The sequence below is a fragment of the Mizuhopecten yessoensis genome, unplaced genomic scaffold, assembly GCF_002113885.1.
Source record: "Mizuhopecten yessoensis strain PY_sf001 unplaced genomic scaffold, ASM211388v2 scaffold11099, whole genome shotgun sequence".
In the NCBI taxonomy this organism is placed as follows: Eukaryota; Metazoa; Mollusca; class Bivalvia; order Pectinida; family Pectinidae; genus Mizuhopecten; species Mizuhopecten yessoensis.
The window spans coordinates 945,735-968,293 of record NW_018408879.1 but is presented as its reverse complement, the minus strand read 5'-3'; the positions used below and the strand labels follow the sequence as shown (position 1 = coordinate 968,293).

The following is a 22,559-nucleotide window of genomic DNA, read 5'->3' as shown; positions in this document are numbered from 1 at the left end:
GGGGGGGGGGGGGGCATATAGTGTTGCCCATGTCCGTCCCGTCGTGTCCCGATTCAATGTAAACACTTAGCAACTTCATTCTTTGACAGATTCTTTATGCAAAGGTACAACCTTCCATAAAATGGGGGGCATATAGTGTTGTCCATGTCTGTCCCGTCCTGTCGCATCCCGTCATTTCCCAATTCAATGTAAACACTTACAACTTCATTCTTTCATGGATTTTGGTCAAACTTTATGCAAAGGTCAAGAATGAGTATACTTCGGACATTATTGTGTTTCAGGGTTCCGAGGTCAAGGCCAAGATCACTGTTGCTATATATAGAAAATCATGAACTGATTAAATGTAAACACTTAGCAACTTCATTCAAAATGTTATGGAGATGGTAATAACATGCAGAAAAAACATATGAATATCAAAATCAACTTATCAACTTTAAGTGTAGTACCTTGTGTATGTACATGTTTCAGGGTATCAAGGTCAAAGTGGTTGTAACTTTTTATAGGACGCTGAAACTAATTGCACATGGCAGAAGGGGTATTTATGTATTGCAGACATTTTCTAGTTATAATCCTGTATGCAGGATATGTAACTACTTACACCATATAACTGTATTCTATACAGTATTATAACCATGTTTGGAGTACATATAGATGAATGATGTCTTCAATGTCAGTTGTCTTGCATAAGAAGAATAATAGAAAATAATATGATAAGTCTTGAACCCGAAATCCAAAAATTAAGGTTGCATCAAACTCCTATTTGAAATGCAACACTTGTGGAGGTACAATGCATACTTGAATTATTTAGGGCTGAAAGCTTACAGACTGATCTTGTTTTATTGAGAAACCAAATGTAGGGGTTATCAGTTCTGATATCTATGTTTAGGCTCATTTACAAACGGTTGAGACATACATGCTCTGCTTACAGATAGATTCCATCAGGGTGTCTAATTACGCACCGGTACTACACTGCAGTGAGTACAGCCATCAATTAATGATCGCACCCTATAGACATGCATAGTTTGTCGGCAATTAGGGGAGATATATTAGAAAAGAGAATCAAGATGGTTGAGGTTTCATGAATAATTGATATTATGGTGTAATGAAGGTACAGCACCTTAATTACCCTCTACTCTGTACACTCCTCACTGATCACCTGTAAATAGGCCTCCTGATCATACATTTATAAAGCACTTCCATTCAGTTACCGCATCATATTTACATTTTGATTGGATTGCTGATGCTGTTTTATTAATTCATGTATTTTGAATGACCAATGTTTCCAAAATTAACATGTCAAATATCGCTTTCTTCGTGGATTTCTTTTTCAAGGAATAATTTCAGTTACAGTATATTGTCAGTTTAAGCAATGAAGGAACTGCTTCCAATCGTGAACTGTGCAAAGAATATGAAAAGAGCAAATCTTAGGCTTAGTTTTCTTTCACTGGTTTTGAATGTGTAGAAGAACTCAGTAGTGAAATTAAATGTTTAAAACTTTTGAGGTCTCAGGTTCTTCAATCTTGGTCAGGTTGTTACATTTTCCAAGTCTGCTAATATTGGATGCCCAACAAAATATTTCCATAAAAGGTGTTGTATCAATGTATGTCTTTGTGGTCAAATATTTTGTGAAAGGTGAGGAAAGAATACAGAAGAACTGTACTGGGTCAATGGCCACTGACCTGAGGTAGTTCAGTTGCTTTGGATGTATGGCTACAGGTCCGAGGTCATCGGTTCAAATCCTGATCTGACTTGCATTTTTACCCTCCAGTTGCATTTGACATCTATACTCAATAAGATGTATGCCCAGTACTATAGGATTGAAGACATTGTTGGATGAAATACAAAAAGAAAACAGGAGGTGGATGATTGCAGCCAAAGACCATGCAGCTCAGTATGTTCAAGTATTTTTCAGAGATTGGAGGTGTGAGGTTCAAATTTTAGCCAAGCTTTTGTATATTCTCCAATTTTGCAAGATATGTATATAATTTCTGCCCAAATGTTGTGAGTGAATTTGTGTTACCAGGAAGGTATTGTCTTTTTGTAACCATACATCATAATTCACCACAGACACCCTATTCCTACATTCAAAGCTTAAAGTTAAACCAACCCTAAAGTTGCTTGATTGATTTTTAGTGGGTTTTTTTCTTATATGAATCAGATACAGTATTCTTGTCAATATGGTGGCTTTATCACTTCTGTATATTTTAATTTGGAAATCACCAGAAAATATTCGGGGATATAAATGGTTTGAAATGGATTTCCACCTCACCTGTTTGTCTATGATGCTGCCATTGTTGCAGGATACCTGCAGCAGTCGCAGCGCTTACGTGATACACGACCATGATTCCTTACTTATCCTTGAAATATACTGCCGTCCTCACCAATAAAATATCTATAAGACCGAGCTATATATTGCTTTTTGAATAGGGGAAGAGTATGTATTTCAGATTTGTGAGGAGTTCATGGTTGTAGGACTACCTTACCCGTATACATGCGGCAGAATATTGATTGCAGTAGACCTACATCACTTCTTTGATATATGTTGAGGTAATGTGAGGCTGCAAAGTAAACCAATGATTCCCCAATAATTCTACATACAATACGTCTTTTACAACTTCTTAATATCGCCAATTTTCTTTTGTAAGATCTTTGGTTCTCTTGGATGGTAAACAGAGAAATGCAGCCAGATGAAGGATTAGGCGCTGATGGGCCATGGAATGGTCAGAGTCTAAGATAAGGGGCACGCCAGGGAATATATCAATGAATATTCACGGTTTTGATGCATATTTCTCCTACTTGAGCCCCTGTTACATGAAAGATGCATTATTGCGTGTGAGTTTTCTCCTAATTGACGACCATCAGTCCCAAAATCTTCATTGTTTACATTACCAAGACTAGCTTACCAAGATCTGAGTCTCAACTATACATTTATTTAACAGGACTACAGTCCTGCTTGTCTGCATCAGTTCAAAGCTTGGTTGGAGCTGATGGCTTTCTTACGTAGAGTTGACTGGCGTTTGTAGTCTGGAGACATGTAGAATTTATATTCAAGTTAAGAAACCCCAGACATCTAAGGAATTATACCTGTCTGGTGTGTGATCTTACAATTGGTAACTACGCTCTCAAGTACACTCTAATTGGAGTCTTCATCTGCCTGGATTTGCCTGTCATAATGACCATATTTTAACACTGTCAGATATTCTGTTTATAGAATACAAGGGGGGGGGGGGGACTCCATTACCTAAAGCACCTTCACCTGCTACATTAAATGTGAACAGCTTCATTGTTTGAGGCGTGCATGTTTACCATCACATCTTCATGAATGTAGTGCTCTGGGTACTCAAGTAGTTAAAACAAGTTAATTACACAAACATTTTTCAAATTAACATCATGTGTTAGACGTTCATGTAGACAGCAGTGTGTCAATACCGTTGTCTGACTTAGTAAACACTTCCTCTTCACCGTTTAATCGGTTTGGCATCTAATATTGGTACGTTTTAGAACCTTTAAATCCGTTATATTAGATACAGCTGATAATATAAAGCAGATGATGAAGATAAAAGTCTGACAACTCATGCTGTTCCTGCCCAATCTAGACACACAAAAATGGACATGTTTCTGAGGAGATTTCAAATAGTATGTTTAAAGCATGTTTTAACATAACAACAGTAAATGCACCTTATTAGCAGACCTGGACTTGGTAAATCCCCTCTGACCAGGTAGCTCCACAGGTAAGAGTTTTGAATTCTTGTCTGGCTGCACATCTATTTTTTATCTTTTATTAATCAGTTTTTGGCCCAGATGAAAGCTGGGAGGGGGTCTTAATGTTGGAGTAAACTGGAGTACATGGATTACCCAGAGAAAACCCAAAATCAGTGGTTGTATATATGAGAGTAGGTTAGAAAACAGAGTATATAGATGCAGACCAGGTGTGAGGATCTCTGACACAGACTGTTCAGTAACAGAGGATCTCCAGGTGCAGACTTAATGACTAGTGACTGGATGTTTCCCTATCATTAGACACAGATCATTGGTACTGTCATTCACAAGCACTTCAGGTTGTACATTATATGTACAAACATTGTACAGTTCATAACACTTGATCACACTTACAATTCTACCCATTGACATTAAATATAATCAAGGTTACCCCTTGATTGTACCAGGTCAACATATACAGGCTACCCACTTACTTAAAATAAGGTTACTCATAGACTGTACCATGCGACTATTGATGTAAAGAAATGGTTGTGTATATATACTGGCTAAATATTCTTTCAGGTTCAAGGCCATCCATGGGTGTCCTAGGTTATGCAAGTAGCTAGGCTATACCATTACCTACAAAACAAGCTTAAGGTTGCCATTTCCTTGCAGGTTCAAGGCCATGCATAGACTTTCTAAGTCACAATACAAGTATAAGCTACCATTGACTTACAAACACATGGTAGACTAATATAAGAACGTATAAGGCTCTACACAGGTGTTACTTAAGCAGGACCAGGATTGATCACTGACACATACATTTAAGTTAGGAAGAACTGACTTTGTGTATTGTGTAGATTTGTGGATTTGTTACATGATCCATGTTGACAAGGCTTGGTCAATGCACTGCGATGAAAGTCTATGGTGAAATAAGACACTTGACAATTACAAGGCATGACTGTGGCACTGTGATGAAAGTCTAACTTGAAATAAGACATGACACATGCTGAATTGTCCACCACTGTAACCTTTGTATAGACCTGCATAGGCCCTAAATGCCGAGGTACACACCACATTGACCTTTAGTCTCCTGTCAAACCAAGAACACCAATTTGTTTACTGTAATATATGTCTGTCTTTGCCGTGCGTTAAAGTACAGCTATTATTTCATGACCTTTTTCTTTGATTTTTGTTCAACTGTGAAAGGAAAAGAAAATGTCCTTAATGTTAAGTACATGTGTCTTTACAGAAGGGAAAAACTTTATTTGGTTCACTATGCAATTTCTAAACAATATTTGTTGTCTAGGTAATGTGTTTAACGAGAGAACAGACATTTCCTGTCCCTAACATGCATGTATGCTTGGACTATCTAAAGCAATGGCACAGCAGTTCATCTGTGATGCTGGGGTCCTAACAGATGTCAGTAGATCCTGTACATCGTCTGTCCTTCTAAACACTTTGTGATATTGATATCAAGACAGATACAAGAGCCCTGTAGATCTCCTATCCTCCCAGACCTTTTGGGATACTGAGATCCAGACAGATTTAGATACCATTTATATCTTATATTCTTGATATTTTGTGACACAGAGATCTGAATCGATATAAGAACTCTGTAGATCATCTATCCATTTAAATAATTTGTGACTCTGAGATCCAAACAAATACAAGAACCTTGTAGATCTTGTATTCTTCTAGACATTTTGTAACACCAAGATTAAGAAACTGAAACCCTATAAGTTTTGTTACCTTTGACACTTTGATGTACAATAATGAAAAGTCGCACCAACTTCTCACCTTGGTTTTGCTGTTTCAAAGCATTTTGTGTTGGATTGAATTTTGCAACTTTTTTTTGAGAGTGAAGAATTACAAGTGGCTGTTCAGAGCTAGAGAATTGTTGCTGATGTCCCTGTGAAATAAAATATAGAGCTTTTATGTATGCAACACAATCAGAAATCTGCAGGAAAAGTTCATTTAAATTCAAAGCAATGCTTTCATTGGACTATATCTCTCGTTTGAAGATTTCTTGGGGACCATGAAAGGCGAGGGCGAAGATCTAAGCCTCCATTGATTTGTACCCCAGGATAGACACTAATAAAAGGCAGGCAGGGGAGATGGCAATCAAAGCTCCAGCAACCAAGCTACAAAGATTTTCTATCATGTGAAAACCCTACATCATGCTTTAAAATCTTTAAATTGAAACTTGTTTTTGCATGCTGATCAATATTTGATCATGGCTATTGATTATAGGGTCTGGTCAGTAAGGAAGTAGGTGGCAATCGTGTCAAGTGTTGCCCTCAAATGAGAATGTGGTCCAGATATCACCATGGGAACCGTTTAAAACAATTTGAAAGGCACACAAAAAATGCTGTTTTCTAAAAATAAGGAGGTACATTGTGCAAAATATTTCATACATTGTAGACTTGACCATTGTTGGTATATAAAAGTGTGTTTAGTTTCATTCAACAAGATGAATCAAGGTTCCTTGCGCTTTATTGATGGAACTCGTTCAATGGGACCACAAGATCAGAGCAATTTCAATCTTAAAAATGTTCAGTTTTTTCAGAATGTTTCATGAGAATGTAAATGTGCTGTATTGATTGTTACTTGAATTGTATCACATGCTTTTTCATCGTATGTCAGTGTGCTTTAGTGATTAAAATCCCTTTTTTAAAGGATGCACCAGTGTGAATCTTACTAAATGATTAATCTTAGTGAAAGATGAGTCTCGATGAATCTTGATGAATGGAAATATTGGTAAATGAATGATAAATATTTAGGAATGATAATATTTTAATAAATGATGAATCTAAGAGAATGAAATGTTTTGGTGCATGATGATCCTTAGTGAATCTTGGTGAATTATCAATCTTACTGGGTGGAAGTCTTTATGAAAAAATGATGAATATTACTGAATGATGATTTAAATGCTGTTAAAGGATGTGCTTTGTGAAAATGAATCTCGAGGCAAGGCAAGTGATGCGCTTTGGCGAGCATGATGTACACTGATGAATGACATACCTTATGCTATATACACAGCTGGAGGTTGAGTATTTTTGGGTGCTTAGTCAACAATAACAAATGAAGGAGATTCTCGTACAAATGATTGCCAAATGACAATAAGGCACTCTAATTTCCTACAGATTGCAACAATTGTACATTTTGTGGAAATCAATGATTTCTGCACCGCAGGCTCAGATTAACATGGAGCATATAGAATGTTAGAAGTGCATTGCCATTCCCTGTGATTCACCTACGACACACCATATAAGGCAATGCACAGCATGACAACAAGGACAATAGTTTATTATTTACATTCATCCTGAAATATCATGCACTCTTTAGCATAACAATGATTATACATCCTACCAACGACAAAGTCTTCAGTCAAAATTAAATTAAATGTTATTGAAACAGGAAAGATTTAAACATTGTGTAACATTAAGACATTAATCTTTCTCTAGAAGCCTTGTACTGTAATTGTTGTAAATAATGGGTTCAGACTCCGAAACTTCAATTATAGAAATTGTTAATACTATTGTCTCCAGTAACCAAATCCACTAAGAAGTTTGATAACTGAGATTGTCATGTCATTAGCTGATATGGTATCTCTAATGTTAGCATTTCTATACTTCTTTTTTCTCTTTAGAATGGATGTCTCAATCATTTAAGACTTCAATACTTGTTAGACACTGATAAAATCTCATGTCAGCTAGCAGTCATGTGTGTATGTCAGAAATTTCTATAATGGGAATGATTTAATGATGTCATTTAAACAATCAATTTGATATATAAATGAAGTTTACATTTATTATGTTCTGTGATTGAGATGTAAGAGAACATATTTGGTCATAGGAGGTGTGTGTTAAGAAACTTATAAGGGTCTGTAGTAGACTTATAAGGGTCTGTAATAGACTTATAATGGTATGTAGTAGACTTGAATTATTATATAATCTAACCTGATTTTATACCTCAACAAGGGAGTACTGAGTGTTTTATCAAATTATATGAAATATACATGTTTTGTTTGGTGGAGGCAGTGTTAATGCCAGATAACCTAGAAGTCTTGAGGACATAAAATCATGTTGTGTCGGATCAAGTTTTGCTCTATATGAAACACAAAGACATGGAAAACAGATTACAGTGATATGGTATGTGTATTGATGTATGTGTTTCTTGTGTAGTGTTCCTGGACATATCCAGACCAGGGTCAAACACATTTGTTTTGCGGTCATCAATCTTGTAAGATGAGATTGGGTTATTGAATTATCCTCATTGACCAAACACTGTGTTAAATGGACTGGACATCCACACCAGCTAGCTGACTACTGATCCGCTGGACGTCTCCGGACAGATGTGGTGAATAGATACAGGGAATCAACCAGTTATTGAGTTTCATGTTAGGATGATGGAGAATGGTCAGTCTAGAAGGTTGTGACTTATGGCCTGATCAGTCAGCTGTCCCCCGCGACTAATCGCGTGTAACGCTTTGTAAACCTCAGATATGTCACATATTTACTCACTTGCTGCGATTCAGCAGCATTGGATCTCTCAATACAGGCTATGTGGAATAGGAAACCATATGTAAGAACATGGGGAATAAAACTATGTCGGAACATTAAGGCATTTTTATGAACCAATATCAATTTCAATATACATACAGGTGACCTTTAATGTGTCAGAAATTGGCACCATGAAAAACCATTGAGAGAAAATGACTGAAGCATCAGAGTCAAAATACATAGACAACACGTGTCCGTTGAAAAGAAACCTAATTTTACAACATTTTAGAGATCAGAATAACAGATTTGATTATGTCATTTGTGATGAAATACCCTGGAAATGTGTCAGGATTTTAACATACGAGTACAGCCTATAAGAATTTAAACAAAATCATTTCTTTTTCTATATGTCGTCTCAGACTAGATATGTCTACATATATGACTACATCTATTGACTCCTGAGATACTCCGTACCAAATTAAGTCCGAATCTCTTCACTTATTCTGTCTTTTAAAGGAAAAGTTAACGATGGATGGGTGAATGAAGGATGCTGCATCATGGCATATTAGCTGAAGCTACCAGACACTTCGTGCCAGGTGAGCTAAATATAGTTTCTAGTGCCAGGTGAGCTAAATATAGTTTCTAGTGTGGTGTGATACATATTTTGTTGTCAAAAAAGGCATTGAACACATGGCTGTATATTATACAAATGTTGACTGTTTAGTTCTCAATACCTGTTAAGCCTTCTACTGCTGCTTGTTGTGTATTTTTTTCACCGTTTATCCTTTTGAGTCCCTGTGTCTTTCATAATTCTATTGGAAATCTAAATTTCTTTATAATTTAATTGATTGTGTTTCCAAATAACTTAATATAAAAAAAAAAATCCATTTTGTCACTAAATTTTGTCAAGGTCAAGGTTGACATCAAACCGTATTAAAGATTTTTACATTACTGCCAAACGTTTTGTTGAGACTGCCAAGTGTCTGGCTCACTTAAACATGCTTAGCATATTTACGAAGCAGAGCAATATTACATTAGAAATGCTTTTGTGTCTTTGGAGAGGGATCATTCAAGGACAATGTAAGACAATTTGAAAGAACATTGACTTTCAAACAAGGACCTTGTATCTTGGACTTAAATCAGGTTGTTATAAAGAGAAAAAAATCATCCATCAAAATTTCAGATTATTGACTTCTTTTACATATATGTAGTATTTGATTGTGTAATTGGACTAATGGACTTCCAGAGGTTGCAGACATTACCATGATACTGTGTTAGTGGTTTCTGTATTTGCATGTTTATTTGTAGTTCTGCCTCCGTACTGATAATATGTATGTCTGTATGTAAATTGGACTATCTGCCTGACATGGGACTGAGATCTAGACCTGGTGACATCTCCCCACAATATACATCCTCCTCCTCCATGTTTCTTTTTCTATATGTCATCTCGGACTAGATATGTATATATTCGTTAGCCTGTTTCTACGATCAAATTACCCACTATGAATTCTGAACAATATAGAAATTTTGGACACAAATTTATTGCATCTGCTATCTGTATGAAATGAGTGTATATGAATCGTGAATAATTCAAACTATGTACAGGAATTTGTAATTTGTTCTCCTTGTTGCTTTACAAATGTCTGTTATGAGTTACAGATAATAGAGGTTTAACATACAAATGCCAACTGTGCTCTTGTACAAGTACTCACAATCAATGATCATGAAAAACGATTGTTGCCTTGTGTGTAAAGTGTTTGTACAATACAGATTACTGACGAGGTTATAGCCATAACAGTGTCGGTTGTTGGGTCATTTGAAGTGTTCCTACCTACCTAGTTTTTATGGATTTGCATTATTCATGAAACAGTTTGTACATTATGACATGTAGTTTGGTAATATTCCGACGGGTTTCTTACGTTTAAGCAGAATCATGCATTTCCTGACAAGGTTCAATAATCCTGGTTATTTCTCTGTACATGCTGTAATTATAAGTGGGCCCCTGAAAACACACCTTTTGGATGTGAAGAATCATTTAACGGTTTGCCGGTAAACCTGTCATCAGTATATCTTCTCTTATGTTGTAGTTTGTGCTCTGTAGAGTAACTGACTGTCAATTGTCTCTGAGCTTGTGTTTGGCTTAGGGACTACCCTTCCACTGGTTCAGTATTTTACAAGTTCTACAAGGGGCAGCTCAGATTCTCCTCTAAATTAATAGTATCCTGCATGGTTGGTTAGTCATTAATTTTCACATTGCCAACAAGATTTGTTCTCCACAGATTTGATAATTTGAATTCTACCAGCACAATTGGTCTGTCTAACTGTGTTAATCAATGTTTTTTGTGTATTATTTCATGTTCTGCTAATTTTCTCTCGGTGATATTTTTAAAAGTTTAGTTTAAAAAAACCATGTCACTAAAGTTGTAAATTTATAAATTCTAATCGTGATTAAATTATTGATGACAAAAACAGCATTAGTGCCAAGGGTGTCATTGATGAAACACAAAGTGTGTCATTGATAGAATATAAAGTGTGTCATTGATAAAATACAAAATGTGTCATTGATAAATAGAAAGTGTGTCATTGATAAAATACAAAGTGTGTCATTGATAAAATACAACGTGTGTCATTGATAAATATAAAGTGTGTCATTGATAGATACAAAGTGTGTCATTGATAAATATAAAGTGTGTCATTGATAAAATACAAAGTGTGTCATTGATAAAATACAAAGTGTGTCATTGATAAAAATAAAGTGTTATTGATAAAATATAAAGTGTGTTATTGATAAAATATATAAAGTGTGTTATTGATAAAATATAAAGTGTGTTATTGATAAAATACAAAGTGTGTCATTGATAAATATAAAGTGTGTCATTGATAGATACAAAGTGTGTCATTGATAAATATATAGTGTGCCATTGATAAAATAAAAGTGTGTCATTGATAAATACAAAGTGTGTCATTGATTTGCACGCACTTTTTATAGTTATTGTTTTTGTTTTACTATGTTTACCATGTAACAAGTGTTGACTTAGCCATGGTAGTCAGAACACGACTGCTCTTGTTACGAGGACAATACACATTCCAGATGTATTCCTCTACTAGGACAATTGAATCTTAGGACATAATATTGATATGATAACCCAATAAAACAATATGTTTGAGACAACTGAATGGTATAAAAAACTGAGTGGATTGTTTTTCCTGTGCTTAACCGCATTAATCTGGTAATTCATTGAGCTATTGAATGGCCGCACCTTTGACTACAAACGGATATGTGAGATAGTCTCAATGTATCTTCATTTACTTTCGACAATCAGGTTGTTATCGATGTCCTGTTTTTCACCGAGAGAGAAATCCATCCAGGAGTGCATGTCTTCTATCCGTATAATCTATATTTCTTTTCTAAATTTGATTTTACTCCAATCGATCTGTTTTTCATTTGTCCAGGACGGCATTTGAACATGGTGGTAAGTAGTTTTACGGCGGTGGGACCGTGCGTCTGGGGTGGGGAATCCATTCCTGAGAATCCACAAGTTTATCAGTAAGTGTACATATCCTAAGTTAATTCCTGATCAATGGGGCTGATCAATGTAGTTATCTAGTGACTTACAGTACACATAGCTCCTTACCAATACATGCACCATTCTGATTACAGTCTGATGCAGACAGCTCAGCCTACAAATAGCATGCACCAATCAGATCACCCTCAGATAGGGACTTTCTACCCAAGCTATGATGTTAAGCCCAGCATTACACATGCTTGTTCTAATCATTCATCTGCTATAATTCTGATATTGTTCAATGTTGGTGGAATCTCCTACTGCTATAAAGCTGGAGGATGAGGGATTGAGAGTTGACTGTAGATTAGGAAGCGTGTATACCTTATGATTAAAGGGAATGTTTCATTGATGACTATCTCACTGACCATTTGTCAGACCAGAATTTTGACTTCCCCTCCTCAAAGAAACCTTCTTTGCGAAAAAATATTTGCTTGGAACTAGGTTTCTGATTTTAAAAGATTTAGGGTCATAAGAAGAAAAATAATTTTCCACATAATATTGTAATGTTTCTTGGGTCAGTCATGCTCAACTCTTGTAGAAAACTTTTCTGTAAACAGTTCCTGCTTGGGATTTCTTCCATTTTACGTTAGGATGCCAAAGATCAGGGTCACCATGTTCATAGATAGATAACCATTTTCTGCATAATTCATATTTAATTTGGATCAATCTATCTAGAACTTCATACATAACTCTTTTGCTTGCTTGCTCTTCATGTCATGATGTTAGGTCAACTTTATGGTACTGTTGCCAAATAAAGAAATGTAATTCCTATAACAATTAAGAAAAGGGATTTGTATTGCATAAAATATTGTGAAAGATTTTGTCATCTTTCGTAAAGCACACTATCTGTCAGATTTTATGCATACTACAGCAACTAAACTATCTAATTTTGTTAATAATATCCTTGTTGAAAAGGGGAGGAAACAGGTGTTTACCTGGGAAAAATTAAGTACTTTTGTGGAAAAAGATGGTCAGGAATACCTGTTAATTGCCTTACCATTTGGACACATGTAAAATGGCCACACAGCTGTTAGCTGTGTAATATGTTTTATATGCAGATGTACCTGATGTGTGTATGTGCCAGATGTGTATGTGTGGACATGGTAAATAGACAAACATCAGTGTCCAGGAAGCTGTATGACATTCTAAAAGGCTGACATTCTCCAGTGTAACACAGGGATAGACAACCCGCGTCTGGGCACTGCACTTATTGATTATATTGCCTGTAAAATTGTAAACTTCAGCGACATCTTTACAAATTGGTTTCTTTTGTTATGTCGTCTAGCTTAAGTTAGGAAGATTGGCTTTAAAACTATTTAACAGACATCTTGTCATCAAGGTATTTTGATGTATGTTGTGGTCGTTATTCCATTGCAGCAGTCACCAGCTAGTGTTTGTTTGAGATGTGACTTCTGTGTGTCCAGAGATGTGACAAAGTATTCAATGTATTATGCCTGTAACTGATTGAGGTATGACTAAAAGTTACAGCCATGTGTGTGACAATTCATTGGAACATGTTCAGCCTAGTGTGTGACAATTCATTGGAACATGTTCAGCCTAGTGGGTGACAGTTCATTGGACAGTTCATTGGTACATGTGCAGCCTAGTGTGTAACAATTCATTGGAACATGTTCAGCCTGGTGTGTGACAGTTCATTGGACAGTTCATTGGTACATGTTCAGCCTAGTGTGTGACAATTCATTGGACAGTTTATTGGTACATGTACAGTCTTGTGTGTGACAATTCATTGGAACATGTTCAGCCTAGTGTGTGACAGTTCATTGGACAGTTCATTGGGACATGTACAGTCTTGTGTGTGACAGTTCATTGGACAGTTCATTGGTACATGTTCAGCCTAGTGGGTGACAGTTCATTGGACAGTTCATTGGTACATGTACAGTCTTGTGGGTGACAGTTCATTGGAACATGTTCAGCCTAGTGTGTGACAGTTCAATGGTACATGTACAGTCTTGTGTGTGACAGTTCATTGGAACATGTTCAGCCTGGTGTGTGACAGTTCATTGGACAGTTCATTGGTACATGTACAGTCTTGTGTGTGACAGTTCATTGGAACATGTTCAGCCTAGTGTGTGACAGTTCATTGGACAGTTCATTGGTACATGTACAGTCTTGTGTGTGACAGTTCATTGGAACATGTTCAGCCTAGTGTGTGACAGTTCAATGGTACATGTATAGTCTTGTGTGTGACAGTTCATTGGAACATGTTCAGCCTAGTGTGTGACAGTTCATTGGACAGTTCATTGGTACATGTACAGTCTTCTGTGTGACAGTTCATTGGGACATGTTCAGCCTAGTGTGTGACAGTTCATTGGACAGTTCAATGGTACATGTACAGTCTTGTGTGTGACAGTTCATTGGGACATGTGCAGCATTGTGTGTGATAATTCATTGGAACATGTATGCAGCCTTATGTGATTTTGTAGAACTTTTTGTTAGGCAAACTATCTTGCTAAATGTGATGCACAATAAAGCAAAACTTTAAAAAAAAGTTTTTTGAATTAATTTGATATTTTTTTTTTTCTAAATAGTATGTTTGAAATATACAGGTAAAAAGTTTTATCTGAAGATATCTGTAAGCTTTGGGTTAAAAAAAAACGATAGTGCTGATGGCCCTGAACCATTTGGACCCATGGAATATTGCCACACCTGTTGTCTGAGTGACATAACCTCATTAAAACTAGGGGAGACAACCTCAGCAGAACTACCAGAAGAGACAACTTCTGCCACACTTCTCATGGACTTTACCTTAGTAACACTAGAGAGTGGAATTACGTGAGTAACACTAGACAGGGTAGACAACCTTAATAACACTAGACAGGGGAGACAACCTGAGTAACACTAGCCAGGGTAGACAACCATAGTAACACTAGACAGGGGAGACAACCCGAGTAACACTAGCCAGGGTAGACAACCGTAGTAACACTAGCGATGGGAGACACAACCTCAGCAGTACTAGCCAGGGAAAAACAACCTCAGTAACACTAGAGAGTGGAAATATGAACTCATTAACACTAGCCAGGGGAGACAACCTTAATAATGCTAGACAGGGGAGACAACCTCAGTAACACTAGTGATTGGAGACATAACCTCAGCAATACGAGCCAGATTACACAACCTTAGTTACACTAAAGAGTGGAAACAACCTCAGTAACACTAGCCAGGGGAGACAACCTTTAGTTACATTAACCAGGGCAGACAACCTCAGTAACACTAGCGATGGGAGACACAACCTCAGTAACACTAGCCAGGGGAGCCAACCTTAGTTACACTAACCAGGGGAGACAACCTTAGTAACACTAGCGATGGGAGACACAACCTCAGTAACACTAGCCAGGCGAGACAACCTTTAGTTACATTAACCAGGGCAGACAACCTCAGTAACACTAGCGATGGGAGACACATCCTCAGTAACACTAGCCAGGGGAGACACCCTTAGTTACACTAACCAGGGTGAGACAACCTTAGTAACACTAGCGATGGGAGACACAACCTCAGTAACACTAGCCAGGGGAGCCTACCTTAGTTACACTAACCAGGGGGAGACAACCTTAGTAACACTAGCGATGGGAGACATAACCTCAGCAATACTAGCCAGGGTAGAAAACCTTAGTTACACTAAAGAGTGGAAACAACCTCAGTAACACTAACCAGGGGAGACAACCTCAGTAACACTAGCGATGGGAGACATAACCTCAGCAATACTAGCCAGGGTAGAAAACCTTAGTTACACTAAAGAGTGGAAACAACCTCAGTAGCACTAGCCAGGGTAGAAAACCTTAGTTACACTAAAGAATGAAAACAACTACAGAAATACTAGCCAGGGTACACAACCTTAGTTACACTAAAGAGTGGAAATAACCTCAGCAATACTAGCCAGTGTAGACAACCTTAGTTACACTAAATTGAGGAAAATGATGAAAATACATGATGATTTTTAAAGAAAATTATCATGCTGGGCCTGTAGCCCAAACCCCCCTACACTGCTAAAGAATGGAAACAACCACAGTAACACTAGCCAGGGGAGACAATCTCAATAACACTAGCCAGGAGAGACAACCTCAATAAACATCAACAGGGGAGACATTTTGATTAGCATGGGCTAAAGGGAAACAACCTCTGTAACACCAGCTAGGGAGATGTAAGGGACAGATTTATTGGCTGTAGGGGCCCAGTTGTAGATAATACTTTGACAATATATTTATGAGGTTCATTGTGAGACAGTGATGATTGTGTATGTGATGGTTGTAAGACTGTGATAAGTGTTAATGTTTATTGTCTCTAGCTTGTAATCATCTGTAGAACTAGATTTCTCTTATCTCTTGAATGTCCCTACCATGAACACAGATCACACCTTAGAAGATTTTAGTCAGATTTGTTTCCTTTTAATGAAAAATACCATCTTATTTGAAGCAGAGCACCACTTAAAAAAAGGAGATTATTGGTGTTTCTAAGATAGCATGATATGTAGGTGATAATGGATGCATACATTTTATCACTTTACTCAAATGTTACAGATAATTTCAAAATATTGATTCTTGTCATAGATATTAAATATTCAAATCATGAGTCATGTAGAATTATCGACAAAGGGAAAGAGAATTGTTTAAAACTGTAGGCATTATTATAACATTATATTTCTTCTGCTCTTGGATCTTATATTTTTAGGTCACCTGAGCTTTAGCTCAAGTGACCTATTGCTATCNTGACCGTTTAGGCCCATGGGCCTCTTGTTTTTAATGTTTTACATATGATGACGGTTTGGTATGGGTATGACATTGTCTATTAGTGTGTTGCCCGATTGTCTGTATCAATTATTTATTACATTTTAAATCTGATGAATCTTCTGTACATATTGATAATCTAGATAATGGGTTTTTTGATAGAAGTTTCAAGACCCTCGTAATCATCTCAGTAATAAGTCACATTCACAGGTCACTATGATGCCAGGAAAGTCAAATGTCAAAAGCACTTTGATCTTGTCAGAATTATTTATTCTAACAGTTGAAGCTTTCACAATCTATTGTGTTCAATAACTGACCGATACATATTTTCTTATTTTAACATCAGTACTTTACTTCAATCTCAATCCTCTATCAAAACGTAGTTTCTGAAATAAGGGTTGTGTAACTCATTGTTCCAATAGATATTTTTTAAGGAAATGCCGTCCTTTAGTGTTGTGTTGGCCTAGTCTGAGAGCCACCAGATAACAAACACAGCCTGGTCAATAGCCAAGAGAAAGCCACTCTGATTGACTGTTTCAAATTGGGTCAGAATCTCGGTTTGGATAAGGATGCTCACCCATCAGTTTCCACCATCGACCAAGTTACAAGCTAGTGTAAAACAATTTTATTTGTCTAACCTTGTATTGAAAATAAAAATGTTTCGTATTGTCTCCTGGGTGTTTTAAAAGAAAGAGCAGTGATGTTTTTGTCTCGGCAGGGCGGTGCACTGCCAGAGGTTTTCTTACATAATTCAGGCAAGTTCCTCCAAAGGCGCACAGCACGGCAACACTTGTAATATGTATTGATCAATTGCATCCATGCACCATTTATCTATGTAGGATTGATGCAACAGCAATGCAAGTGATTTCTATAAAATTACATTAGGTGAGGAGGAGAGATTATAGCTGGCTAATGTTACAACTACTACGTACTTGTCAGCCCCTGTACTGTGATGGAGACACGATGGGGCTGTCAAAGAGGTAAGCCGACTGTTCATTGACCAGGGCACTCAAATCATTAACTATATATCACTAAAGTAAGGGAAACGTACCCTGGACATGTACACCTTTTTCAAGTGTTTTGCTAAAAATCAAGGTCATTCAAGGTCAATTCGTGCAAATTGATTCAATAAGGGTTCCAACTACATGGTTTTGATGTTCTTGGGTCATCTTCTTCAAACTTTGTTAGATGGTAGTTTTTGCCAAGAGGCTGACAGGCCATTTCATCTAGGTCTCCAGTAGGTAATAAAAATACTTAAAATTTGAAGCAAATAAACGATTATTAGATGGCAGTGTTCTATGATGTAATGTGTAGTTGTGTATAGCATAGGGAGAGAAAAGAACCTTGATCATTGATTACATACATCATCGACATGTATTCATTTACAGTTTTTTTGTAAAAAATTTATATTGGTTATATTTGAAATGAAGAGACGTACCTTCAAGTGATTAACTTGTTACTTTTAAGCCCTCTCATTAAGACTTTTCAAACTAATACTCTTGATTTATTTGAGGGATCGACAAACAAACTTAATGTCAAGGTGAAACTTTTTTTTGAATTGTTTAATACCTTGTTAGATAAGACTGCTGCTTCAGTTAATTTGAAAACATTCCTGTAGTAGTGTGCATTTCAAAGCTTTAACAAGCAAAATCTGCAATAAAGATCTTTTGTTGAAGAGGTTTACTTAACTTATCAGCAAAGAAGATTGCAGTTGCCTCGGTTATGATTTAAAGTAACGGTTCAGACACTATTCCTATTACTGTACATTACTTGATTATATTCATTAACTTCATGTTTATTGACATGCCCTTGATTGTAAATTGCATTTCATTTTAAAGTTTCAAAAATGTTCATGACTATAGGTAAATTTATTTATATTTCTATTTGAATTTCTTCTACATGAGCTACGAAGCTATCTGAGCCATCACAATGCTTCCTTATATGGTGATTCCTGATCATCTCTCTATTAAATAGACTTACACTTTTGGTGGGAGTTAACGTCACAATGCCCTACTCAAGTCAATAGTGTAATTCAGGAGAATGTTCAAGGTTATTGACAATAATCCCTGGCGATATGACAGGTAGTGTAAGAGAATAGTGACAGAGTGAAATCATTAACGGTCTTCGTAGGCAGCAGCCACGGTAATGCCAAAGGATCACCAGGGAACAGACTCGGAGTATACCTCCCAACAAATCAGATTATTTTACCATTACAATTCAAATTGCACAATTTTTACCTCCTGGCCTTTCCCTTGCTCCTCGTGTGGATGATTGGGCTGGATGAAGATGAGTTTGCCGAGAATGAGATAATCCCTAGGCATTGACCACCCAATCTGTGTCTGCTGTTAGGTTCTGCATGAGTTGACTATGAATATTGAAAAGCTCAGGTTAATCTGGTTTAGATGGAAAGTGAAAAAAAATGCTAGTAGACGATAGTAGCAACTCCTAAACACAAGTTTGCAGCTAAAAAACGTTCTTCATTTAACATGTTAGTATCCTTTGCTTCAAATCTGCATGCAGTATGTCTTGTTTTTACATATGGTCTTGTAGCATGGAGTTTAATTTGTAAAGATTAATAGAATCTTACATGGGTCTGTTCCATAGACAGGGATATCTCAACCTGAGTTTAAGAGTTTGGCTGGCCCTAGGGTTGAGACGGATGATTCACCATTCACAACAATTGTATGACAGCCCGGAAACAATAAAATGACGTCAGGTCGACAATTCATTATTATGACGTCATAGCGCGTGTCAGCTGTCTTTCCCTACCCGTGTGAGATAGAGTTATCTTTTCCCTAGCAACAACAGGATGTGAGAGTGTGTGAGAAATATTGTTCATGTTCTCTTTTCACTTTATACAGTTGTCATGTCAACAGTTAAGAGAGAGTTTGCTATTCTAGCTGATATATATTGGTAACTATTTAGTTCCTGAGGAAATACAGTTACAACATAGATAGCATTCTACAGGAAATGATGACAATTTTAGGTGTTACAGTTTGTATCTGTCAGATTGTTAGAGCCAGACTGGAATGGTGGTGGATGGATATATACCGGAGTGATTTTTATAGTATTATCATGGCCTGGTGCCTCTATAATCGATGTGGTTGATGTCGTCTGCCGTAGTCTTTAGGACCTGGGTCAGTATACAGTGGTCCCAGATCAGAATTACATTTTATGGTGCGCCTCTTTGGTTATGTTCGGATGAAAAATCACGCTATTTGTGTGCTATCATTGCTCGCCAGACGGATCAGATAGTGTCTGTCACCGCCTCGATGGTCGAAGACAGACAAATAGACTAATTCACAAACTCAGTTGGTCGACGATCAGGAACTTCAAAACATGTTTCTTACACAAATTGGATTTTTCAGTTCAGATGTTCTTGTGGCTAGGGTGATTTTCAAAGGGAATTTGACTGTTGGCATCATTCTGTTTGAAGCTTGTCCTTGTCCCACTGTTTCAAGGTCGTCTGTATTATCATGGTCACAGGGATTTGTACAAAACATATGAGGAGGAATTTAATGAATGTTTTTCATCTCTTTGTTTTTCTGCCATAAGTGGATTGGCTCATGAAGGTGAAATTTAGCACATATGAATCATAGGTGGCATTAGCAAAACATTTCTAATTACAGGTCATAGACTTACTGTCAGTTTTAAACATAGTAATGAATACATGATATGGTGGTGATTTCATAGAAGCCGTATTGACAGTTTCTGATATCCAACACCTGTTAAATTATACTTGTGTCAGTCTTTGTCAGATGTTAATAACTGGAGACCTCAAGACAACTTTTTTAGATTCATAAGACATCAATACAAATTCAATCAATGTAATTTTTCTGACATGATCAAGAACCTCAATAGCTAGTTGTTTTTACTGCTAATCGATATGCCAATTTGGAACACGATTTTTAAATGTTCAGATTGTAGTATAATGATGTCACAGAGGATTCCTGTGGAACAAGTTGATGTTTTTGATATTAGATCTGTATCTTATATGTTTTTTATATTAAATCTGTATCTTATATCTTTTTAATATTATAATTTGAGATTCTTATAAACCGCTTTATCACAACCTAATTCGTAGGTCGTCTCAAAGCGGTTCACAAATTATTATCAGTGGTTATAGGGCCTTTGCAACCAGCCAATATATTTCTCAACTCCCTGGGGAGCATACAGCCGTAGCTACCATTTCGCCGCTAACAGCTAGCATTCAACAATTCTAGCACTGACAAACCACATACTCAATATCTTGCTCAAAGATGCAACACAGTCACAGTTCGTGACTTGAACCCGCAACCATTTGGTCACGAGCCCGGCATCCTACCACTAGACTACTGTGCTTCCTTTATATTCCATATAAAAGAAAATTTTAGACATGAGAATGTGTTGCTGCATAACTGTTCTTTATCATATAATTACGATGCTAAAAAAACTCATTGTTACGGAAGTCTGAAGTGATACCAACATTATCGATACAGTTATTTGATAAATCTATTATCAGGTCTGACACATGAAAGTAACACACCAGGGTTTGAAAATGTCACTCGTGAAACACAGAAAGTACAACATAAAAATTGTTTATGTATGTCTTTACTTCATACTACTTTTGAAATTATCATCACCTCACAATGAGACCTTCTTCTTGTGCAGGAGATGACCTACTTACAGAGTGTCCTACACGAGATAGTTTTCCATTTCTATTAGTCCGAATTATTCTGACGTTTTATTTTTTTCGACAAATTTCAAGGTCATTGCACTGTATTTTTCTTAAATGCTTTTCCTAGCATCTATTCTGTGCTGATAAACTAATTATAACTTAAAAAGCTGAAAAGGTTTACATATGGATTTAGATTGTATAGAGATACCATGAAGTTCATTATCAGAAAGTGGAGTTGATGAGGCAATTCATAACTATGCACTTTTAACAAGGTATTAGCTATTGCTCTCTGCCTCGTGTACACACAAGGGGGTGGTATTGCCTGCAATGTTCTGTACTTGTAAGTTGTACGTTAAAGGCTTTTATTAACAAAATTAATGCAAAAGCTTGTAAATAAAAAGCACAACAAAATACATCACAACTCAATCTATTTACAAAACTACTTTTATTTTGTTGGCATTCATTAAAACTGCAATTAAACTGACATAAGGATAAAATAGAAATATTTCAAATTCTATTTTTGAACAATTGCGACATGTTATGCCAAGAGATGTTCCCATTAGAAATACTTTCATGTTGTGACTATTTACTTTTTGCTTAAATTGCGGAGTTTGACAGTTTTAAGTGAGAGCCTTTTATGGGTGATTGCTTATCCTGTTTCCGCCAACATTGATAACTTAACAGCACTTCTGTTTGTTAAATTATACCCTTAAAACCTTTCTGTTTGGTAATCTTTGGAAAGGAGAACTTTAAATTTATGCCTCTGCAATGTAAAAGCTAAATTTGAAGTCGTAACATTGTGGTTGCGAAAACCAGCAGGATAATTATATACAGTTTAGTAAAGATAACAAAATATAGCTGGATGTTTTATCTGACTTGTGAATTGTTCCTTAGAAGTACATGATTCGGTGAGAACCCATTCTAAATGGGTTATTGATATTCTGTTTGTTTTTTAAAAATGTGTCAAAATATTTCTTTAATATAGTGGATGGCAAGTTGTTGGATATATATTATGTGACGGTATTTAGAGTTACCAAATTTTGATGAGGTTTGGAAGTTCAGAGAGATAATCTTAAATTACTTTCTTCAATCTTTCTCCTTAATCATAAATTAAGCTTGTGTGTTGAATTCATTATCAGATATGTTATCTTTTACATGATTGGTTGGAGTTTGAACTATAATTATCTTATCTGTAATGTGATTGGTGGAAGTGAAATTTGTGGTGTTCTTCATATATATCATCATGTATTGCCATTTGTTGAAACCTTTATGACTATTGTATGACATTATCCTAGGTGTTATTTCTTGTTTATTGTAACAGGCACTGTATCCTATTGTATGACATTATCCTAGGTGTTATTTCTTGTTTATTGTAACAGGCACTGTATCT

At 36.4% G+C, this 22,559-nt stretch overlaps 1 protein-coding gene across 1 annotated transcript in view; it reads left to right on the top strand.

Moving 5' to 3' along the window:
• Positions 1-22,559, top strand: part of LOC110465704 (tolloid-like protein 1) — a 304,885-nt gene that overhangs the window by 43,277 nt on the left and 239,049 nt on the right. Inside the window, exon 2 of the mRNA XM_021521705.1 lies at positions 8,721-8,800. The gene's annotated coding sequence lies outside the window, so the exon portion shown is untranslated. The remainder of the gene's footprint in view (positions 1-8,720; positions 8,801-22,559) is intronic.